Raw genomic sequence first — 24,155 nt, 5'->3', positions numbered from 1 at the left:
ATACCAAGCTGTACCTTACTGCCCTGTAGATGTTCAGGACTTACACCGAATGGCAGCTTATAGAAAATCTTGCTCTGTCTCGTCTTCGCTGATTAAGATTTGTCTCTATACAGTTCTAACCAAGTGGAGTTTTGAGTCTCCGTAGTGTGTATTTTCTTTTCTAGTCAATAGCTATGTTGTAGTACCATATGACTTTAAGAAAATCACCTAGTACATTAAACAACTAAGTCATGCCGCAAGACACTTCTTAAATAGAGACTGCAAAAGAGAAAGCTGTAAGAATACTTTATTATTTGGGAATGGGTATGTGTGCCCCCCACCCTACAAAATTATATTTTAAGGAGTTATATGGAATAGTTTGTATAACAGTTTCTTATATCATAGAGCTTTAAGCTAATTCAGGCCAGATCTATAACAGAGACAAAAGAACAAACAAGAGAATCCAGTGATAGCAACCATTTGTTTTCTTTTCTATATTCAGAGATAACATGTGGTTGTCCGCATCAAGCTTTTAAAGGCTGTTATAATACAGCTGCAAAACCATATCTGAGTAAATACATACAGCTTTTGAACTAAATATGGTTTAGGAATTAATGTGTTTTTTTAATTATACCAAGCATGATTATTGTATTGCTACGATATTTTATTTCAAATGTTATTAATTAAAATATGTATGGACTGTCAAATATTTGTATTTCCCTGTGACTTATTACTTGGACATTTAGAATATATAGCTTCAAGACCACCCAATTAGATTGGAAGGTTCTGTAAGCTTCATAAGCTTGGGAAAGTGAGACAAAAGGAAAAGCAGGGCAAGTCAGCATTCTCAGCCCTACGCTGAGGTGCTGCGTGTGGCTCGGCTGGGAACACCTGCTTCTTACAGGGTATCACTTAGGGACTTTCTCCCTATGAAATATTTAATAGTTGTGGTTTGCAGTTTTATAGTTTATTTTAGTGACCTATTGACATCAAGGGTTACTGATTGTTGTATTAGTAGTTCCTGACAAACAGAAATTATTTTATATTCTAACCCATTTCTGACAGAAGATATAAAGTTTTGACAAATACGTATGGCACAGCAAGTGTCCAATTCTAAAGAGCAAAATAAATGCAAACCACCATTATGGTGAACACAAACAGCCTGAAAGCAAGTTATCAGCAAGCAAATAATTGTTGAACTGTTATGAATGGAGGAGGATGTGGAAATGGGGCATGATTGGCTGATGTTACATGTGTCCTTGATTACCTTCCTTGTGCTTTTATCCTAATAAGTGACATTCTTTGTATTCCCTAGGATGGCTAGACAGTCTGACACTGAAGAAGAATAAATATTGCATGTGGTACACATTAAGCTGTCATCCAAGACAGCATTTATAAAAAGTAACTGGAGACATTCATAAGAAATTCTGCAGTGCTACAGTTTCCTGGCTCCAGTCATAATTGTCAAAGTTCCTGACACATTCAGGTCTTGAGGAATGATTTAGGTTTACAGTGGCTTGGCGCATGAATAATTATTGTGGATTTGTGTTCTCACAGTGCCTTAGGATGTTAACGTTTCTTCCCAGAATGTTACATTTTCTGACCATTTTTACTTTAGGAAATGTCTCTGTCCTGGTGATAGAGTCCTGTATTCCAGCTTTAGTGAGAGGGCTTTTTGGAAATTTGTGTATTTAAAGACAGAATGAGAGTTTTTGAATGTTTGTGTTTGTTTTTAATCTTAGAAAATATTGCTTGCTTGGGTTTAATTCGAGCAAATGACCTTGAAAATAGTATTTTTATTTTTTTCTCTAGCAACATTGGAAAGCCTTCAAACAATCCAAATAAATACCATTTTTAAACTAACCCCCCAAAGCCTCAAGTCACTACTTGATGTTTCATTTTAAAAAATGTATGCTTTTATTCACATACTCTTGTTGTTTTAATGTAGTTCCTTGAGGCTGGCAATATTTTATTTATACCAGTCACTGTTTTCTCTCACAATAGCCTTTCAGAAGCAGACGTAGCAGTGCCTTAGAGTAACCATACCTAGCAGTAAGTAAGTTAGGACTCTAGTGAGAATATATTTTCATCAAGCAATATATATCTTCGTTTCACCTCTCTGCATGCATAGTTCTCTGAAGGATGCCAATAGAACAAACTTTTAAACATGGATTCCTATAATTTGACACAATTATTCTAAACCATTTAAAATTAAGTAATTAGCATTCTTATTTCATAATCTAATCAAGACTTTAACATTCTATGAGCTGATTACTGTGAAAATATGATTAAGTATAGAATGATTTAGAACCCATTGCAAACAGGGAAATAGCATTACACTTAGTTTTAAGTTTTCACCCCTTGTTTTAGGTAGTGAAAAAGAAGTGAGGCTCACTGTATGTAACAGTTGTGTTCTGTGGTACTTTTTAAATTTATACTATTAATTCGGGGATTTTTGGGCTATTCTTGCTACTTTGAAATCTAAAGCATCTATTCGTGTTGAGGAAACTTTTCTCCAAGTATAACACTTCTTGGCGTTACCTATGGCTTTTAACTCTCTAGGCCACTACAGAGCACAAAATATTTGCCCAACTGGTAAATTGAACTGTAAGTCCCACTGTGGGAAATTGCTTTGCTGTGCGCCAAACAGCAGTTATCTTAGTAATTGTACCCGAATTCTTTGTGGCTAATAGAGTGTGGATTTCTCTTTTAAAAGCAGAAAATTATTTGTCTTAAATGCTTTTAATTGGGAAACACCTAAGTAAAATGAAAGCCAGCAGACTATAATGAGGCATTAAACTGCTTTATTTTTAATTGTTTGTGCAAAAAAATGAAATTCTTTTTCCCTTTTAGTGTAAAACTGTGTATATCCGGCATTTCACATTCTAAACGGGAGCTCCCAACAAGGAGCTTATCAGAGCAAATTGTCTAGTCCACCCCCTTCCTCACTCAAAACCTAATGACCCTTTATCATCATGGTTTAGATTGCTGGACACAGATGTGAGAAAATACAAGTAATCTACAGGTAACTACAGTAGCTGCACTGATGTTCTCGGAGAACTGACTGCTGGGAAGATAAAGAGCTTCCCACAGAGCCTGCGACTTTGCAGCAGCAGAGCACATCATGAGCTCATACATGAAGTTTTATTTGCTGAAGGCTCACAATAAGATGCATTAGAACGTTCAGCAGGGACTCTTCTTAGATGAGCAGAGACATTCTGGAGGGTGATTAGTTGATGCACCAGTGCATAGCATCACTCTAAAAAAGTTCAGCGATATTAATGCTTTCTGTGGACAAGAAGGATTAGGACACAATGCAGCACTCAAGTTGAATTCTTTTCTCGATATTTATATAATCTACTCAGACTTTAATCACTTTCTGTGCACAGAAGCCTGAGCATCTTACTGAAGAGTAGTTTCTTACTGGTTTTTAGTATGAAAGTAGAACGGCAGTTTCAGACGTTAGCATAAATTACCTTCAGAGGACTTGGGTCCGGCCAGGTGCTCTGCTTTTGTGCTTAGATTGTGATCAGTGAGGTAAACTCATTTTCCTATTTGCATGCCATGAAAAGGACGATCGGTCTTTGATAAGGTACTGCACCAGGGCTGAAGTTTTATAGCAGCTGCTTTGTTATTGGATATGATCATAGTTTCATATTGCTTTAAGAAGCCACAATGCAAAGTGTATCTAAGCTTTTGTGCATGAGATGTTTGTTTTTAGTTTAATGAATTTGGTGTGAGTTTACTAGATAGAGGTGAGTCAACAGAATTAGACTGTTTGTACTCTGAGCATGAGTTTCTTTTCAAAAACCATTTTCTCATCTTAGTCTTCTAAGAGCTAAATCTATTTCAGTAAAAATCGTAACTCTTAGGTTAAAGCTGCTCATATTGCATTCATATGTCAAGATGAGTTATATTCTCCAGACCATTTGTCGAAATTACCATGTTAGTAATTGAAAGGTAATCTTACACAACCAGTATTAGTTAAATGGTTTACAGCAACAGAAAAGGTAGAGAGTATTCGGTGCAGCCTTGTGTAATTGTTGTTATGTACCTAGCTACAGGTTACTTCTTAGAGAGAATACTCAAGTGCTTGGAAAGTTATTTGGGCTTGGCTCCTACTTGTTCTTCTTGGGAATATTATGATGTGCTGTCACATCATAGCATTGTCCTTCTGTAAATAGAGTCCCAAAGTTGCTCCATATGCCCGTGAACTTTAAGATTAATTTAGTATTTGGCTTCTAGTATAGAATGACCAGTAAGCAAAGTAAATTTTGTACAGAAAATAGGAGAGACAAATTATCTGTACATGCTGTTGGTCGTTAGAATCCCTGTTGTTCCACTGATGGCAATTAGTGTCACTCCTTCTGCAGGTTTGTGTCACTGGCTTTTAGTTTATCTTTATCTATCCGAAATATTCATGACGTATGGAATAGATTAAAATAGAATACAGAACATGAAGAATTGTCTGAGGCGGTATTATGCATTAATTCTGTTTTTAGTTTGCTATAAGATCTAAAGAAAAAATGATATTTGTTTCCATTTAGCAGCAAATAGGAAACACAGAACTCAAAATTCTACAAAGTGCATTTCTTACCCACTCCGTGTTTAAAAGGAAAGAGACCAGAGGAGCATGTGCGGCATGAGATTGTTTTGCATTTTTGTTTTTACATCACCAGATTAAGTATAATGAAATCCATCTGCAGACTGGAGAGCTGCTCATTGGTTTCCTTTCTTCAAGGACTGTGTGTTCTATGGGGTTTTTTTCCCTCTTCTTCTACAGGTTTTTTTTTTTTTTAATTTCAACAAGATATACATAAAATTAAAAACCTTGTCTGTTATAAAGTTTTGTTTGAGCTTTTTAAACTGAGTGATTAGCAGAAATAATGACCCTGTCAGCCTTAATCACATTAAAATGTGGTTAACATCATTTAATTTTTTCCACTTAATATGCAAAAATTTCCAGTAGATTTGCAGTGAAGGCCATTGAAATTCCATTAGAACAAGAATAAAAATTTCAGGCATCATTTATTCAGAGAAGAAATAAAGGTCTCGATTGAGAACTGCTGAATCTTTCTATTAGAGACACTATGAATCATTACATTGAACTGTACCTTACATTTTGATAGACCTGTATCTGGCTTTTCAATGGAATGGAAACCATGTTTTCTTGCATTTCATAAGGAAAAATCAACTAGAATTGCCTGATTATTTAAAAGGTGTCTAAGAGGTTACCAAACAGTTGATTTTCATGTTACTTCAACTTGCTTAAATTTTAAATAGAAAGTTCTTTGTACTCTAAAATTATTTTTAGGCATAAAACAGACTGCAGAGGCAACTTGGAAAAATGTATGCATTCTATTTTCAAGTTATGTTGGAATATGGCCCCATGACAGCAGCTTGTGGTCCAGAATTTATAGCTGGTCATTTTCAGGCTTCCACTGGTACAGTAAGCTGCATGAGCTGCATGTGTGTTCAGGCTGCACTGAACACAAGGAAAGAAGGCCCTACTGTTTCTAGAATTATTTACCTTTTACTTAATTGTTGTGTTGTGTTTACAGACTAAAAGAAGGAAAGCCTAATTTTACTTTAAGCAACGCTTTCTACTTAAATTTCATTGACATGTTTGGTTTGTCAGGATCCTACATTTTATATTGTGTAGAATGTTTTTACCACTGTTGGAAAAAAAAGTAACTGTTGCCACATATGCACAGTAAGTGGAAATGGCACTCTGGAGCCACGCCTGTTGCCCAGTAAGTAATTAAGTGATGATACAATTGTTTTTATTTTGTTTTGGAACCATTTCCTATCACATAATTACACTCGTGTGTACTTCGTAGTCGGAAACACCACTGAAAAACTCAGGGGAGGTAGTCTCAACCCTGCTCCTTATGGTGTCACTTCATTTGACCTGCCTCTGTGTCTGTGGAAGTCTAAGAATATTGAGTTGTCAGCTTAAGCAATGCCATATCCTCCCACCAAGGCTGCTTCCCAGTGCTTCCTCAGAAGAGGTATTTAGAGTTGCCCCTAAGCCCCCTGACTATCATGGTATCCTGTGTGCTTTCTTTGGAACCGTTATCACAGCAATATGATCTTAGTTGTCTTGTGTCTGTCTCTGAATTGGAGGAGATTGCTTGTTTGTTTTATATTTCCTGTGCTTGTCAGTGAACTCAGTAAGGAATGAATGAATGAAAAATGACTGAAAAACCCATTGTTGTTGTTGTTGTCAGACAAGGTCTTGCTATGTAATCTTGGGTAGCCTAGAATTTACTATGTATATCCCCCGCCCCCGCCCCAAGTACTAGAATTAAAGGCATGTGCCGCCATACTCAGCCAAACGCCCATTGTTTCTTACCTCCTTTATTTTAGCACTTTTTAAAGAGGAATTTTCCTTGCTATTTGAGAATTCCATACAGTGAATTTTGGTCATATTCCTGTCCTTTCCCCAATTCCTCCCCGATCCTCCTTCATCTTCTTGACCACCCAACGCCATATTCTCCACTGACGAAAACTCTCCTTGCCCTCTCCCAGGCGGTAGTCAGATGCCAATAGCTCCTCGGCTAGGGGTGAGCCTCCTGCCCACCTGCCTCCTCCATGCTGGACTTGGTCTGTCTTGAGCGTGTGTAGGTGTTGAGCATGCTGTCACAGTCTCTGCGCTCACATGTGCATCTGCCCTGCATCCTTGAAGTCAGCCCCACCTCTGGCTCTTTATGCCCCATCTTTTGCATAGAGCCTTGAGCCTCGAGGGGAGGAACGTGATGTAGACATATCATCAATGCTCACTTTCAGTCTTCATTAATAAAACATCTAGATGACTTGGAGTTAGTCTGTTCTGTTCAGATATACCTAACGCTTAAAACACAAGTAAAATTCTTTCTCTACAGTAAGTCAGAGAATAAACCTTTTCAGCTTTGAGGACCATGAGGTGTCCATTGTAAAGTTAAAGCAGTAATAGACAACACGTAACCAAGCAGGAATACCATTGTTCCAATAAAATTACATTTATAGATCCTGAAGTTTGAGTGAAGATCATGTAATTACTGGCATAAATTATTGTTTTCTTTAAGAAGTCATTTAATAATGTGTTCAAAACAAAACAAAACATTGCAGTGATTTGCTAGTTCCAAGTTGTACGTAGCCATAGCTTCTCTGTTGTACATGGATGCTATAACCCCGTTCATCTACTGAAATCCCTTTCTGAATCCTCAGTTCCTTCCTTAGATGTTTTCATGAAGCATGTAACCATGATCTTACTTTGCCAGTTTTTTGGAACTTGTTTTAACCTCACCTGCCTTTTACACTATAGTTCCTTTCTTTGTCCTCTTTGAAAATATTATGAATACAGTTGGCCTTCCATGTCTGTATTTTGTACTTATGAATTAGATAAAATCGATTTTTTTTTTCTTTTTTCTTTTTTTTTTTTTTTTTCGGAGCTGGGGACCGAACCCAGGGCCTTGCGCTTGCTAGGCAAGCGCTCTACCACTGAGCTAAATCCCCAACCCCGATAAAATCGATTTTTAAAAATCTATTTTTCAAGCTAGGCAGTGGTAGTGCATTAGTCCCAGCATCAGGAGGAAGGCAGAGCAGGTCGGTGTGTCTCTGTGAGCTGCAGGCTGGAGTGATCTACAGAGCTCGCTCTAGAGTAGCCAAGAGAAGCAAAAACAAAACAAAACAAAAAAAGTTTTTGGAGGGGAGGTGCAGATGTTAAGAGAGAATTTAGGTAGCTCAAACAAATAAATAACTTGAGATTTCATTTATTTACTTTATTTTATTGAGTGTACAGTGGAAGAGGGAAAATGGTCAAGAGGGAGAGAGGGAAGGAAGGGAGGAAGGAAGAAGGGCCATCTTCCCGTGCGGGAGGATCCTCTGCTTGGGAAGGACGGCAGTCAGTCTGTCCAAATAGGCTGCTGTGTAGTCCCAGTGCTTTATCGAAAAGACTTTGGCTCTGGCCTCCTCTCTGATTCCCCCAAGGTAGTCTGGAGCCCTACACGGATAGAAAGGGAAGTGAGCAAGAGAGCAAACTGGAAAAACAAAGCAAAACAAAACAAAACAAAACAAAAAAATCTGGCAAGTTTGGCCCAACAAAGCAAAGCCACAAATCTAATTTTTAAATTGCATCTCTAGTAAACCTATTCCCCAATCATTATTCTCTGAACAGTATAGCAATTAGTAATAGAATGTTTATATTAAATTACAAAGATAAGAAGCTATAGTTCTTCTCTTTCTAGTCAGTGTCATCACATCACTGTATTTGTATTAGTGCTAGTGTGCAAAGCACATCGTGGTTCAGCCTTCTCATGTGACTCTTCCATAGTGGGCGAAGGCGCATCCTGGTACTTGTCTCTTTCTCAAGTAAATCAAACTCAAACTTCATGGCATTTGTTCCATTTGGCTGTGTGGGCAGTGAGAAGAGTCATGAATTGTTGGGAATAAATAAGAGCACAGGCACCTTAGAAAGTGTGCAGTTCCTTTCAGGTTAAGCATAGGCCTACACTGTGAGCCAGTAATTCCAGCTTGGCACTTTCAGTATTACTTAAACAAAACGGAAGTTTTTATTATCCAAGACCGTAAACAACAACTCAATGTAGTATCTTCAGACTGAAAAAAGCATGTGTACCCATCAGTAGTAAAATGGGTAAATAAAGTATGGAATTTTAGCCAGGCAGTGATGGCCACACCTTTAATCTCAGCACTCCGGAGGCAGGTGAATCTCTGTAAGTTCAAGGCCAGCCTGGTCTGCAGAGTGAGTTCCAGGACAGCCAAGGCTATACAGAGAAACCCTGTCTAGGAGGAAAAATAGATTATGGGATTTTCTCATATTAAAAACAAAAACATGTATATCTATATTTACTTACCTACTTATTTGTGATCTGTGGAACAGGCAGTATGTTTGCGGGTCAGAAGACAGCTTGCAGGAAATGATTTTCTTCTTACACAGTGTGGTTCTGAGAGCATAGAGAGTGGTAGCAACTGCAGGTGGGGCTTAAGAAAACATACTAGAGAGAGAAAATGGTCTGTATAATTTTTTATGGGACAAGTTATGTGTATGTATATACATAATTAATCAAACTGAAGATCTAGGATATTTGCATTTTAAATCTTTGTTAATTCTGCCTCAAATTAAAATAGTTTTAAAAAAAGAAATGTTTCTGTCACATCTGTGTAAATACACAGTCATGCATGGCATAGCAATGGAGATATTCTGAGGAAAGCGTAGCTAGGCAGTTTCATTGCGTGCAAACATAGAGTGTCATTCTGCAAACTGAAGTATGTATGATATTAATAAGCTATGTAATCCTATGGGTGGGTGGGTAACCTTCATGAAGAAAAGATGCTGTCTTTGGTTAGCATAATATCTGATATATAGTATTAACAATAAATGATAATGTGCTGAATATTCTCAGTAGATCCTGAATAGCTTCTAGTACTGTTTATGACTGATGTGTGGTAGTATATTAAGGTACTATATTTATCCAAGTCTTCCAGTGCTTTCTTTTTTACTTTCTGCCTTTTAAAAACAAAGTGTACTAAATAATGTCATGCAGCTATTCAAGAAAATGCATTGGCCTCAACCCCATGTAGAACTGTGAATTGTTGGCATCTTCATCTCTACCAAGTAGACATGCAGTGGTGTGTTACTTTGTTATTGTTTATTGGATCACAAACTGGAGATGGTTCATTTAATGACTAATATGAATTATTAAAAGATGGAGACCTGTTTTCTGCCTCTCCTGGGGAAAAAATAATCTTAAATGAATTTAAGTTAACTGTATAGCATTTCTCATTTGTTATTATTTTGTTATCATTTTAAGTGGAAAAAATCACTTAAGAGTATTTATTTCGGGCTGGAGAGATGGCTCAGCAGTTAAGAGCACCCGACTACTCTTCCAGAGGTCCTGAGTTCAATTCCCAGCAACCACATGATGGCTCACAACCATCTGTAAAGAGATCCAATGCCCTCTTCTGTTGTGTCTGAAGACAGCTACAGTGTACTTATATATAATAAATGAATAAATCTTTAAAACAAAAAGAGTATTTATTTCATATATACATCTCAATACAACTTTTTTTGGCAGTTGCTTTTCAAATGAATTAGTGTGACAATGTGACAGGAAAGTTTTGTGTCAGTTTGCCATAAGCTGGAGTCATTTGGGAAGAGTGCCTCACTTGAGAAAGTGTTTCCACTAGATTGGCCTGTGTCGAGCTTCTGGTGCATTTTCTTGGATTGCTGTACCTGGAACCTGCTCACTGCAGGTGGTGTCACTGCGGGTGGTCCTGGGTGCTGGGTGAAAGCAGTTTGAACAAACCATAGGGAGCCAATCGGGAAGCAGCATTCCTTCATGGCCTCTTTGAGTTCCTGCTCTGACTTTCCTCAGTGATGGAGCTGTGATGTGGAGCTTTTAAGGTAAAATAAACCCAAGTTGCTTTTAGGTTGTAGTGTTTTTATCACCGTAACAGAAACCCCAGGACTGTGTAGAATGAAATCTTTGCACTGGGAATGGAAACAGAATAGGGTGAATGAAACCACTCTTGGTGCACACAATCAAGTAGCAGATAGTACTGAGTGATGTTGTATTGGGACATGGAACAAAATCAAATGTATACTTCCTATGTACTTGTCCCAACTCTTTCTTGTATGATATTTGTAACTCCAGGCTGTTTCTTAAAGCTTCTTTTTAGAAGCTTCAAGGGTATTTTTAACAATATTTTTATTTTATTTTAATTATTTTCTATGCTCACATATAAAGTGAAGTTTTCACGACATTGTGGTACGTGTGCTATTGTACTTTTTGTTCATCCCTTTCCCCACTGTGATGGTTCAAATGAAAATGACTCATGTATTAGTCCACAGGAGATGAACTCTTTAGAAAGGATTAAGAAGTGTGGCCCTATTGGGAGAGGTATGACACTGGGGATGAGCTTTGTGCTTTCAAAACCCCACACCAGGCCCAGTGTCTCTCTGCAGCCTGTGGATCAGAAGGGAAAGCTCTCAGCTACTGCTGCAGTATCTTGCCTGTCTGCTTCCTGCCATGATGGTAATGGACAAACCCTTCTGAAACTATAAGCAAACCTCCAGTTACACGCTTTCTTTTATGAGAACTGTAGGTGTCCCTTCACAGTAATAGGTAGGTGTCCCTTCACAGTAATAGAACATTAACTAGAGCAAGTTACACCCATGCTTCCACTTCCCCCATCTCCCTTCCGCTTCCGTGTCACCTGGATTCCAGTGTCGTCTTCTCTCCTTCCCAACTCTTAAGATGTCCTCTTCCCCCTCATAGTACCCTTTCCCCTTCCACACACATACCCACTTCTAGATACATATACATTTGAATCTAGATCACACATGATTCTCAAGTGCCTGCACACTTGAGAGCTGGGGCTGGGGGGTAGGAGTTGATGTGGAGAAAGAGAGGGAGAGAGCGGGGCAGGGGGAAGAGGAGAAGACAAGAGAAGAGAGAGGGGAGATATGGCCTCACTATATAGCCCTCGCTGAACTCATCATCTAAAACCAGGCTGTTCTCAGACTCACAGGTATGCTTCTGCCTCCCAAATTACAGACCTGCACTACAACTCTTTGCCTAGTTTGAGTTCTCTATAGATTCTAGGTATTAAAGCCCTGTCAGCTGGGTAGTTTGGTGTTTTGTTTCTTTGTTTATTTTGTTTTCCTATTCTGTAGACTGTCTCTTCAGGTTTAAGATTGTTTCCTTTGCTATGCAGAAGCCTTTTAATTTTAAGCATTCCCACTTGCCTGTTGAGGTTAAGCATTATTAAGTATTTTATTATTAGAGTTCTTTAAAGAAAGTCCTTGCCTAGATCATGAAGTATTTTATGTGTTTTTTTTTCCTAGCACCATCAAAGTTTCAAGTCGTATCCTGAGGCCTTCCTTCATTTTTTAAGTGATGTATTTTGGTGTATTGGTTGTTTGCCTGCCTGCACGTGTGTGTATCACCATGAGCATGCCTGCTATCCACACAGTCAGGAGAGGGTGCTGAACCCCCTGGGTGGGAATAGTACAGACAGTGACTGAGTTGCCTCTTGAGTCCCACACTAGAAAAACAAGTATTCTTAATGCCCGAGTCCGCTCCCTGCTGTGGTTCTTGATGTGCTTGGGTGAGTAGGATTGTGTAGAAACCAGAAGTCAGCCTCGTTGGTCATCTCTCAGTAGGCTAGGCTAATTGGCCAGTAAACCCTGGGATTGTAAGACTGTACCATCTCAGAACCTGGCTTTTTAACAGGTACCCAGGCATTTTGTTTCCTTTGTTCTGAAACTATTGTGAGTGGACTTTTTTTCCTGATTTCCTTTTTCTTTCTTATTTTTTATTTAGTATCTCCAGTAAAACAGATAAGCTATAAACTAAAACCTTTGGTAACTGGGATTCTTCTATGTATTTCCCAATATTTTTTCTTTTGTCAGAGTTTTTCCTTACGCTCCAGTTGGTGCTGTGTGCATGAATCACATCCTAAATTAAGGCAAATGTTCTATTTGAGACTAAGTCACCTTTCAGAAGCAACTGAGTGTCGCATCACAAGCTGCACACTGTTGGTAGGAAACGGCTAGGAGGTGGGCTGGGTGGGTTTTTGCTTTCATCACCTCATTTCCCATCCACCATGGCTTCGATTACCATCATGGAAGTTAATTGCTCTGTGATGAGAAGGATCTTGTGTTCCTTTCAGAGTACAGAAATTTGAGTGAGAGCCACTACTCATTCTTCAGTGTTCCTTGTCTTTTACCCCAAAGATACAGAAACAGTAACTTAACGTCTTCTATGATGACGGCTGCTTGCTTTTACCTTTGGGGGTTCACCTTTATGGAGCTCATAGATGACCCACTGTCATTGGAGGATGCGAAATGTGGGTCATAAGGTGGACTCGTGTTAGAATAAGGAATCATCTTAAGTGGTTGACTTATGACCAACCTCAGGGAAAGGGTAGAACAACCCCCCACCCCACCCCACCCCCAGCATTCCTTACTTTATTCCTGGCCCCATAAAATTCTAGTTTATTGTTTTTGTATTATTATTATTATTATTATTATTATTATTATTATTATTATTGCTTTTCTTATCTAACCTCAGTGTTTTAAGTGTGTAACTGAGAAGGTCTGTACATTTGTGGGTTCAATCCACTGTGTGCTGTCGTTTCCCCTCTCTGCCTCAGGTACCTCACTTCCCTCGCCCTAAACTTGCCACGCTCTTTTGCAGGTTCTTGCTTACTTTTGTCCCTGCTCCCACATTCGTGTCTCAAAGTTGTGTTCACCAAGATATGGCATAATGTTTATTATGATATATAGTTGTTCAACATATATTTCTGTAGTCAGCTAGCCACCTTCCTTTTTATACAGATTCATTAGGTGAGCTCTCTTAGAAATGTAGACCTGATTTAAAACAGTTCCCCCTCTTTACCTTTGGGCAGTCTTACAGTATTTTTAACTCTCCAGTACCTAGAGTGACCCACTCCCCTGGTATTGGAGGCTACTTTTGAAAGAACATTTTATTGCAAATTTGGTCTACAAAGGTAGGTGTTGTAGTAGTGATTAAACTGAGGTTCAAAAACCTTAAATGATGTTCCCAGGATCCCATAGTTACTATGTAGTTGAACTATAATTTGAATTGGCATTTGCCTTACTTCAATCTGTGGTGTTCTTACTGGACTGTACAATTTCCATAGGAAGTCCAACATAGAATCATAATGTAGCACTATAACTTTTTTAAGTTTTAGATCAATTTTGCTTACTTTTAGGGTTTTTTAAACCTATCTAGATGTATATATGTGTACATGTGAATTACATGCATATAATTCACAAACTCATAATTCTCTCTTTTAAGGCACACTATTGGTTTTTGGTTTCTCACAATGTGTCATCATCCAGTTTGCTAACACTGTAAAGAAGCCTATGCTCGTTAACAAGCAACTCCCATTGCCTTTCCCACTGGCCCCTACGGCTGCTCACCTACTGTCTGCCTGTTTCATGTTACTGGAATCCTACAGTAGGTGGCTCTTTTACTTAGTGTATTGTTTCAGTCAGCAGTCATCTGTATTGTGGCATGCACTAAAACAATTCATTGCTCTTTTTGGCTAAATCATCCTGTTTTTCATTGATCTGCCCCTTGTCGTTCATGCTTTCCTTCATAGTCTCCTCCTAGCTGTGAGGTCGTTCGTGTCTCAGGAAAGTTTTAGTCTGTGTTCTTCCAATAACTGGTGTTGGTCACCTTTGCCCTGCTGGTTGGTGTTTATCTCTCCTCCTTGGATACATGTCTATTCCGTCTTTTGCCTGTGTTTGTTCAGGTTCTGTTTTTTATTGTTGAATTATAACAATGAAAATTATTTGTATATCCTAGCACTGTATTTCTTTGAACAAAAAGTTTGGAGGGGGGTTTAATCTGGGGTAACAGAGCTGAAAATAATTTTATCCTATATAAGGTCATACCATAGTTGGAAATTCTCTTATAGCTAACAGGGTTTTTTTAGTCTCAGTGTATAAATATGGACTTCACAACTCATGACAACTGTAATTGTAAAACTGATCTATAGATAATATTTAAAATTAGAGTATAAAATTGCAAATACCATACAGACTCAGTAGTGACTTTCACATACCAGAGAACAAAGTTTTAAAAATTGTTACTTCAATAGATGATAACTTCAGATAATTTTTAAAACCCTCGATTTCATAGTTTGTGAACAAACTATTTTGAGAAACACTTCTAAGTCTCAAAATGTGCTTTTCTGGAGGCCACTAATGGTCAACACAGATCTTAACTAAGTAAGTATGGAGTGGAGGAAGCCCTGAGTAACTAAAGTCCTGAGTAAGTGTGTGCTGTTGAGGTGAGCATAGCCATCAAGGACCACAGGGAAGATGGCTAAGCATCACCATGCCCCACACGGCTTAGCAAAATGGCAGTTTGTGCCAAAAATATCCACCTCAGCTTTCTCCCTCTGAGTGTTGACAGAGACTGCTCCTACCAAGATGAGCTAATTCTAGCTACTTGATCCAGCTTTATATCATAAACCTTCCTCCTTATTGATCTGTGTGTAATAACGCCACCTCTTTCTTCAGCTGTGTGCAGTAACCCCACTTCTGTTATATACATCATTGACAGTATATAATAATCATGTTAAGCCTCTAGGGTGCTGTGGTTTCTCAATCCAGTAGCCCAGTCCACCTGACCTCAGCTTTTCTGTACGTGTTTCTGTCTTTTCATCATTTCCTCAGTGTCCCAGTCACCCCCATCACTGAAGTCCATGCAGAGCACACAGCAGGTAGCCATGAGGAAGGTTAAAAAGCATCCTGGCTTTGAACTGTTCGTTCTGGTACATGCGCAGTGAAACAATATGGTTGGCAACTTGATGATTCCAACCGCAGATGTAAACTGGGGATGAATCTGACCCTACTGTTCTAGCTTTGTTGTTGTTGTTGGTTGGGGGTTTGGGTGTGTTTGGGTGTTTTGTTTCGGTTTGTTTGAGAAAGGGTTTCTCTGTATAGCTCCGGCTGTCCTGGAGCTTGCTTTGTAGACCAGGCTGGCCTCGAACTCAGAAATCTGCCTGTCTCTTCCTACTGAGTGCTGAGATTAAAGATGTGCACTGCCACTGCCTGGTCTATTCTACTATTTTAAAAAATAAAGTGCCAGGGCTGGGGATTTAGCTCAGTGGTAGAGCGCTTACCTAGGAAGCGCAAGGCCCTGGGTTCGGTCCCCAGCTCCGAAAAAAAGAACCAAAAAATAAATAAATAAATAAATAAATAAAGTGCCAACATCTTTTTTTATTGTTAAGTCATAAGGAGGCAAAAATTACAGGGCAAGACTTAACAAAACTACTAAGGAAATGAAAAGAAGTAAAAAGGAATCAGGTGCAGGACACTTATAAATCATTGATCACAAGGAGTGACATGGAGCAAGGTACAGAAATAGTGACCTAAGCTTTCTGAAGCCCAAGCTTGAGAGGCACATCGCCATTGGCCCTGTGTCTTCACCCTTGCCTTGCTCGCCTCCTCCTTATCCTTGACAACGCCAGCTAGATGCTCTTCTGTCTCCATCACCATCCTTCCGTCCACCTTGTCCTCACAGAGGTGCCACTTGGCTCTCTCAGATGTTTTTGTAGAGATGAGGATGACTCGTCTTACTGGTTTCTCTACATTGCTTTTCACTTCTCCAGGCTTTCCAATAAAGTCTACTTTTTGTTTGGTCTGGACCAGCTCAGTCTTAGTGCCCTTAAGGTTATTGCTTTCAACCTTCCAGACTTGAGAGAAGACCCTCATTGCCCACTTTTAAATGGAAGCGCCCTGGCTCTTCATGAGGTTTCCTGATGCACTGTGGCATTGGGAGGGCATACGGTCTGAGCAATAGGAACAGGAAGAGGGGACCTGTACCGGGTAACTATACAGCTTGCACAGTCAACTCATTAAAAGGCACAGACGGATCTAATAGCAATTGCTGTCTCTGCTGTGCATCTTGTCACGGGTGCTCTTCTTGGTTCATGTCTGTCTCTGCAGCTAGACCAGTATCTAAGATACAGTTCTCCCTGTTTCACCAGCCTGGCATTTCTCACAAATGTCCTCACTAAGGGCTAAGGCCCTTATGAGCAAAGAAGCCTATAGTTGAGCATTCTTCTACAAGATTGCCACCTCAGAGGCGTTGGGATTCCTAGTACATACGTAGGAATTCACGAGTGAGTGCCTATCCTATCGATAGTATTGTTTCGGTCACCTTAGATAAGAGGAGAGAGAGAAGAAAAGAGATTCTGTTCCTAACTCTCCTACTTAAAGACTCTGTGTGGACAAACTTCGGGAGGTCAGCAACACATTCAACTATTTAGTTCTCATCTCTTCACAAAATGGTCCTAAGGATCTATTTTTTTTGATAGAGCCTACAGCAATCAGTTAAACCTACCCTGTTCTGCTGTGGTTTTTCACTTATCATTCAATCTGGAAAACAAGCCTACCTCCAGTTATAACTTAACATTTTCTAAACATTAATTTTGCAAAAGACAGGTAAACAAAATCTGTAGGAATTACATATCCTTCATGTGTGTGCACATGTATGTATATGCAGTTGAATATAACAATGTATCACTATGAATGTCAGAGGAAGATATATCCTGTGCCACCTCTCTCCTGCCTTATCCTGGAGAAAGGGTCTCTTGTTGAACCTGGAACTCACTGTATTTGGCTTGCCTGGCTGGCCAGCAGCACATGTGATCTTCTGTGTACCCCGCCCCCACCACCTGGGCTACTGTTAGAAGTGCATGGGTGCTGGGGATCCAAACTCAGGTCCCCATTCTTGAACAGAGAGTACTTCCTTTACAGAGCTGTCTCCTCAGCTCTTAATTTTTTTATTTTTTTTTTAAGAAAAACAGTTGAATTTAATTTATTTCTCTTGATTGGTTTACCCAGCACTTCTTGACGATCTTGTGATAGGCACTTTTCTAGGTGGAGTTGGAGGTGACTGATACAGTAGTCAAATTAATCCTGGCTTTAATAATCAAGGACACATCATAAATGCAGTACAAAGAACTAAGACAAGGTGTGGAGGGAGTAGAGGGCAGCAGAAGGGGGAGGAGACTATTTAAAAAGATGCTGAAAAGTGCACTTGAGCAGAATGGAAAGACCTCGGTGCTGGCTCTTCCACATTCCAGGCACACGCCTGGTTCCACAGAGGTTTCCATCTGAAGAAGGTCATTCATCAGAGAGCTTAGAATGGTTGAAAACAGCAGAGTTCTGTCTTCAAGTGAAGTCTTAGTGAGAAGTCCAACGTAAAAAGTCAAGCAGCTCTGATTGTGCAGGAGTGGGGGTGGTCGGGAGGTCCCAGACCTCAGAGTCCCTTCCGCTATCTCTGTCTCCCTTTATCCTCCTAGCACCTTTTCCCAAGAAACTCAGAACAGATTAATAGTTGCTAATCTTGACCACTTATGAGTGGTTCACATGAGTGAACTAAGATGTTAAATATTAAACAGCCACCTGGAGTCACTCAACTATTTAGAAGGTGAGTAGCCCTTAATCAAAATGTTTGAGACTCAAAGTCTCAAAGTGCTTTTAGATTTCAGAGTTTTTCAGAGTTGTTATATTTGCACAAACTAATCAAACATCCCTAATTTGAGTAGTGCTCATCATCATCACATCAGCAGAGCCTGATATGGCTCACACAGCCTGCACTGTCCATGAGTATTTGAGTATCCGTTGTGCGACAAGTAACTGTGCTTAGGAGTGCTCTGTGGAGGTTGCAGGCAGGACACAGAGACTCGAGTCTGATCTTGAGTGTTTTCTAGCCTTGCCTTATGGTACATGTCTGATCTCAGCTACGCAGAAAGCCAAGGCAGGAAAATCATTAAGTTCACGGACTGCCTGGGAAACTTAATAGGACTATATCTCAAAAAAAGAAGGGCTAATAATATAATAACTCAGTGGTAAATTGTGTGTTTATTTAGTGCAATGAGACCTTTCATTTAATTCCTTTAGATGTGGGGCATCTAAAGCCAAGTTTGATGGCATACACCTGTAGTCGCAGCACTTGGGAGGGGAGGATCACAAGTTTGATGCCAACCTGGGCTGCATAACAAGACCTTGACCCGCCCCTCAATTGTTTTTCTATAATGGGAGACAAGAAAAGGGGCAAAATGAGCAGTTTATAATATAGGTAGAATGGTGTGCTCTTATTCACATGGAAACTTGTTGAAAGGAGAAATATGTCTTTCTTTTTTTTTTTTTTTTTTCCCAGAGCTGAGAACTAAATCCAGGGCCTTCCGCTTGCTAGGCAAGCATTCTACCACTGAGCTAAATCCCCAACCCCGAGAAATATGTCCTAAAGAATACATTAAAGTTACTCTACTTCAGAGTACTAGAGTCACTTAAATGAGGGTAGTTCCTCAGGAAGCAGCAATATCAGGGTGCTGCCTGGCGCACAAGCACTGTCCTGATACATAAGACCAGAGAGTGTTTGTATACTGAGAGGGTTGCTTGAGTGGTCTTGTGCTGTCAAGACCAAGCATCAAGCTGTCCCCCTTCACATGATAGCTTCTACTGTACCTAAGCGGTGAGATCCCAAATGGTGACCCCAGAGAACCACTTTTCTGTTTTCAAGAGCCTCGTGAATGTTTTGAAACCTTGTCCTGAAGCTCCCTGGTAGGCCTCCTCCTGTCCACCTTCTGTGTGTGTGTGTGTGTGTATGTGTGTGTGTGTGTGTGTACACTCAAATCAGCTTTGACTGGCTGGAGTTGACTTGAACTTACCCTGATATTTTCTGTCTGCTTACTGATTGCTGGGAACTTTGTAAAATGATGGGTAGGTGTGTGTGCCCACGTGTGCTTGTGTGCTGGTGTGTGCAGTGTCCTTGGAAGAGTGGCTTTGGATCCCCTGGAGCTGATGTTACAGAGTTGTGAGCCGTGTGGTGTGGATACCAGGAGCCAAACTCCAGTTGTCCGGAAGAACAGCAAGTCTCTAAACCACACAACCATCTCGTCAGCCCCAACAACTTTTTTTAATGGAGCCTTTTTGCTAAACAAACTATTTTCAAACATTGGTTGTGAGGCCATGGCAGACTTTTCAAGTCTATTGAGGGACAGCTGAACCCTGGAGTCACAATGAAGTCAGAGGGTTAGGGTAAGTGTATTCCAGTTTTTCTGCTGTGTTTTTATGGTTACCTGCTGATCCTGGCACTTTTCATTTATCTGACTGTTGTGATAGCCCTCCAGTTGTTAGTAGAGTCAAAAGGCCTATTCTTGAAAAAGGAATCAAAGTAGACTTTTATTTGCTGCAAAATTAACACCCATTTCTCTAGACTTTGTTGATTTTCATTAATATGCATAACAAGCATGCACACATGAGGTCTTGGGAAACAGTTTGTAGCAATATTCCTTTTGTTTCACCAAATGAAATCACTTTGACTGAAGTCTCTCGTAATAGAATCTGAACCCAAAAGCTAATGTACTACAGATGTTGTTCCAGGTATTGAGGCTCAGAGGAGACGAAAGGCACATAACTGAGTCTTAACAGAGGACAGACTGTTAGCCATCCCTGTGTCTGAACGAGGTCATCATTTTCATTGTGAATCTGAAACTTGACATGCCATGGGACTCAGACAGAACATTTTTCTTAGACTTCTTGAAGAGCCAGTGACTCTTTCTGTTTTGGTTTTGAGCCCAGGAGATGTCAGCAGGAATTCACCTGTCAATTTCTGTGCCGTGTTGGGATGGCTCAAAGGTCTGGCTGCCTCGTCTGCTGCTCTGTGTCGTCTCATGCATTGGATTAAGTGCACTTATTTTCAAATCCTACTGAAAATGTAGTTTGACGTGGATGTCATATTAGAAAGCAGATTCTGCCTTCCCAACATGCCACTTAGGTGATAGAGTCACAAGTGCCATTGTTCCCCTTGCAGCCCCATAGAGTCAGGCTACAACATGGAAACTTCTGTGACAATGTAAGAACCTCTTTAAGAAGAGGATTTGAGTTTTCAGGCACTGTGTAGACTTATATACTAGTCAAAACCAGAATTTACTTTCTTACTATTTCTTCTTTCTTTCTCCCTACCATTTTTTAAAGACTTCCATTATTATTGTTATTATTATTGTTGTTATTATAATTTGTTTTTTCAATGCTAAGACTCAAACCCAAAGAGTTACGCATGCTAGACAAGCATTCTACCTCAAACTTACATACTTTCCTTTGGAGAGAGCTAGGCATTCACTCTGTTGCCCGGGTTGGCCCTGAACTCCTGCTTTAGCCTCCTGAGTACATTGAGTTACAGACCTGTGTCACCAGGCTCAGTTACAGACTTCCTTGGCAGTGTTCTTCAGAGATGCTTATCAAATAAAGTCATACTGTAGTAATTCTACTTAAGGTAGAAATTTTGGAGAAGCTGATGTCTGAAGCTCTGCAGCTAAGTCTTTAACTGTAAAAATCACGTGTAATAAATACATGGCGTATTCCAAGTTTATACAGTGCTGGTACAAATCAGATTGCAGACCCAGTAATGGTTGCCATTGCTTTAAAAAATATTCCTTAGGAAACTAACTTTACCTTTCAATAATGGGCCTTATCTTTCTCTGGTTTTAGAACACCTGTAAAAGGCCTCTTTGCAGTGTTCTATCTGAGAAATGGGAAGGACAGTCTTGTCTTGAAGGCCAAAGCCACAGGGAGGAGCTCAGAAATGGCCTCAGCATTTGCCAGGTCAGCAGCTGCACAAAGCTGGCCAGGGCCCTGAGGGCACTGGCTGATGGGTGCTGAGTCACTGTGCTTTCCTGCCTAACAGCAGCATCTTCTGAGTATTGGCTGCCTGTGGTTCTTACCACAGTTACCTTATGTATAATAGGTCAGTTTTAAAATTAAATAAACTTTGATGTTGCCAAGTATAATAAGAAATTTGAGAAAGTTCCGGTGTCCACAAAGATGTCATAATTGGCAACCTAATTTAGCTGGGCTGAGCTCAAGTGTTTTTCAGAAAATACAATCTGAATTTGAAATGGACTGGAGGTGGTTGAAAAGTTACAGGGATCTGAGTTCTAGAAAAGAACATAAAATCCGTCCTAAAATATGCTAGAGAAGAATGTCTCCAGAATGTTTTAAGTTGCAAGAATTTGGCTCTATGGAAAATATCAAGTAATATGATTGAGATCATCCCGTTCCCTTTGTTTTAAGGAAAGTATTGTTTGTGAGTCCTTCCTTTGGACATATAAAAGAGTATATCTAAGTATTCCATTTTTGAATTGAATTTTTTTTTTCTGGAGCTGGGGACCGAACCCAGGGCCTTGCACTTGCTAGGCAAGCCCTCTACCACTGAACTAAATCCCCAACCCCTTGAATTGAAATTTAAACCTCAAAAGTCTCTTAATTTTGACTTTAAGGATAGCTTGAGCCAGGTACAGTGGTACATGCCTCTAATCCCAGCCTGGGAGTCAAAGACGTCTTGTGACCAAGGCCAGCCTAGTCTAGGTAACAAGTTCCAGGACAGCCAAGACTATGGCGGTTAGAGCACTGTGAAGTGAGTGTGTAGTGTAGAGTTCTCAGTTAGGAGTCTGAGCCCCACAGAGTGACACATGCTTACAACTCCAATACTCAGGAAGTTGAAGAGGGAGAATCTCAGGTTTAAGGCCAGCCTGAACTAACTCTATCTACTTTCATCCTGTGTAAAATAAGGGGGGAATAGTGGTGTTTTGTTGGTTTTAGAGTGTGCAGAAGGACTTGAAGATGAAAACCGGGACTCTCTGGGAACAAACACCAGAAAAGAAGCTCAGTGACAGTGGGCAGGCCTCACTGGAGCATCAGGCAGCTTATGTACAAAGCCAGAAGATGGGGGTGCCCTTTTATAGCCAGATGCTAGGAGGTAACCTCACCTTTTCCAGACAAGAGCTCAGTAACTTGTCACTTGGCCTGCCCCCAGAGACTTTGCCCATAACCAAGTGCAGAAACACTAAGCTTTAAAATGAAAAAGCAGAGGGCTAGGGAGATAGTTGAGTGGTTAAAAGTAGTTGTTGTTGCAGAGGACCTGTGTTTAGTTCCCAGCACCCACATAATGGTTCACAACCATCAATAACTCCACACTTCTAGAGGATCTAACACCTTCTGACTTCCACAGGCACCAAGCACACGCATGGTTACATACATACATACATACATACATACATACATACATACATACAAACATACATATGGCAAAACACTCGTATACCTAATAAAATGAAATAAACCTTTAAAAAAAAAAAACCCTGATTCGAGCCTGGGACTTCTAGAGGTCTTTTCTTTTAAAGATTTATTTATTTACATTATGTATATGAGTGCTCTGTCTTCATGCACACTAGAAAAGGGCATCAGATCCGTTACAGATGGGTGTGAGCCACCGTGTGGTTGCTGGGAATTGAACTCTGGAAGATCAGCCAGTGCTTTTAAACCTGAGCTGTCTCTCCAGCCAGAGGGATCTTCTCTTAAAAGAATCAAAACGGGGCTGGGGATTTAGCTCAGTGGTAGAGCGCTTACCTAGGAAGCGCAAGGCCCTGGGTTCGGTCCCCAGCTCCGAAAAAAAGAACCAAAAAAAAAAAAAAAAAAAAAAAGAATCAAAACTACTATACTGTAGATGTCTCTCACCCCAGAGACCAACCACCAGATTCCCTTAGAACATGACTACAAGAAGTAAATAAGATTTTGAAGAATTTTTTATGGTGAAAGGAACAATTAATTTAGTGAACAACATTTCCCCCACCCCCAAATTCAAACTGATAATGTAGCTCAGTGCATATCTGCTTAACTGCACAAGGATCCTAGGTTCAGTGCCCAGCACCACCAACTATTAAAAAGAGTAAAACTAATATCTAGGAAAAGATGTTCAAACAGTGTAAAGTAAGTAACCAAGGGAGAAAATTCAAATTTTGGAATCTGGAGTTTCAGCATGGAAATAAGATTAAAATTAAGGGAGGTGAATTTTAGACACTTTTAGGACGTAGTGCTAATTTAGTTCTGGAAAGTTTACTCTGCTTAGACTCTGACGAGTGGCAAGGCCTGTCCCTGTCCACTTACTATGTGGTGGCGCCAGGGGCACAGTGCCTGTAACTGCAGCATTTCCCTTCTCTGTCGAGACATTGAAGAAGTCCAGCCATCGGGCCCTGTATCAGGGAGCCTGGACCCCTTGCGACAGTCTGCACATGTAGACTGATGCACAAGTGCTAGGACAGCTTTTGCAGGTGACCTCTAAGAGCCTTCGCTTCTCTCCCACCATCACACCATTTGACTCTCTGACAGTCTCAAGATCACAGCTTAGGCCACCAGCAACTGGACGCCTTTCTTGAGACACCTTAGTGTTTAGGCACGGGGGAAATGGGCTTGAGTGCCGACAACTGAACTCAACTTTGAATTTCCTGGGTCCATCAGGTGCCAATAGCATGCATTTTCTAGACGGCTGGCTATAGTTTGGGGCATAGATTATAGCAAGAGAATAGACATTTCTTTCTGCAGAAGATCCCTACGGGGTTCAAACTTGTGATCTTCGTCTCATTATGACACCTTTGAAACCATCAGGCCTAATAGGCATGTTATATGTATTTCATCTATAATCTTAAATTAAGTTTAATTTTTTAATTACCCAAGGCTTATTTCAAATATGCAATTAAAAATCACTTTGGGACATTTCTCACTTTTGTTTGACAGTGAAAGTCACAAAAGTAAAGCAGGCAGCCAAAGAACCGAAGTCACTTTTCAT

General features: G+C 40.0%; 1 protein-coding gene and 2 long non-coding RNA genes across 10 annotated transcripts in view; 2 read left to right on the top strand and 1 right to left on the bottom strand.

Annotated features, from left to right (window-relative positions):
* The window catches only part of LOC102546819 (uncharacterized), a 64,646-nt gene that overhangs the window by 4,944 nt on the left and 35,547 nt on the right, over positions 1 to 24,155 (bottom strand). For 2 of the 8 annotated variants that reach the window (XR_015684394.1, XR_015684393.1), the window contains 2 exons: positions 8,835 to 8,924; positions 7,728 to 7,963 (listed from right to left, as the gene is read on the bottom strand). The exons of 3 other annotated variants lie outside the window; for them this stretch is intronic. This is a non-coding gene — a long non-coding RNA (uncharacterized LOC102546819). Of the gene's footprint in view, positions 1 to 6,562; positions 6,720 to 7,727; positions 7,964 to 8,834; positions 8,925 to 15,949; positions 20,610 to 24,155 lie in introns of those variants that run through there. 3 more of the 8 variants (XR_015684395.1, XR_015684397.1, XR_015684391.1) reach the window with 2 other exon arrangements.
* Positions 1 to 24,155, top strand: part of Ola1 (Obg-like ATPase 1) — a 119,225-nt gene that overhangs the window by 85,699 nt on the left and 9,371 nt on the right.
* On the top strand, positions 1,786 to 10,009 carry LOC147995517 (uncharacterized). The gene is made up of 2 exons (XR_015684399.1): positions 1,786 to 7,570; positions 7,661 to 10,009. It is a non-coding gene; the product is annotated as an uncharacterized LOC147995517 (long non-coding RNA).

The sequence above is a fragment of the Rattus norvegicus genome, chromosome 3, assembly GCF_021556685.1.
Source record: "Rattus norvegicus strain SHRSP/BbbUtx chromosome 3, alternate assembly SHRSP_T2T, whole genome shotgun sequence".
Lineage (NCBI taxonomy): Eukaryota > Metazoa > Chordata > Mammalia > Rodentia > Muridae > Rattus > Rattus norvegicus.
Note: the sequence above shows the minus strand (reverse complement) of the source record. Positions and strands in the feature narration are given on the sequence as shown.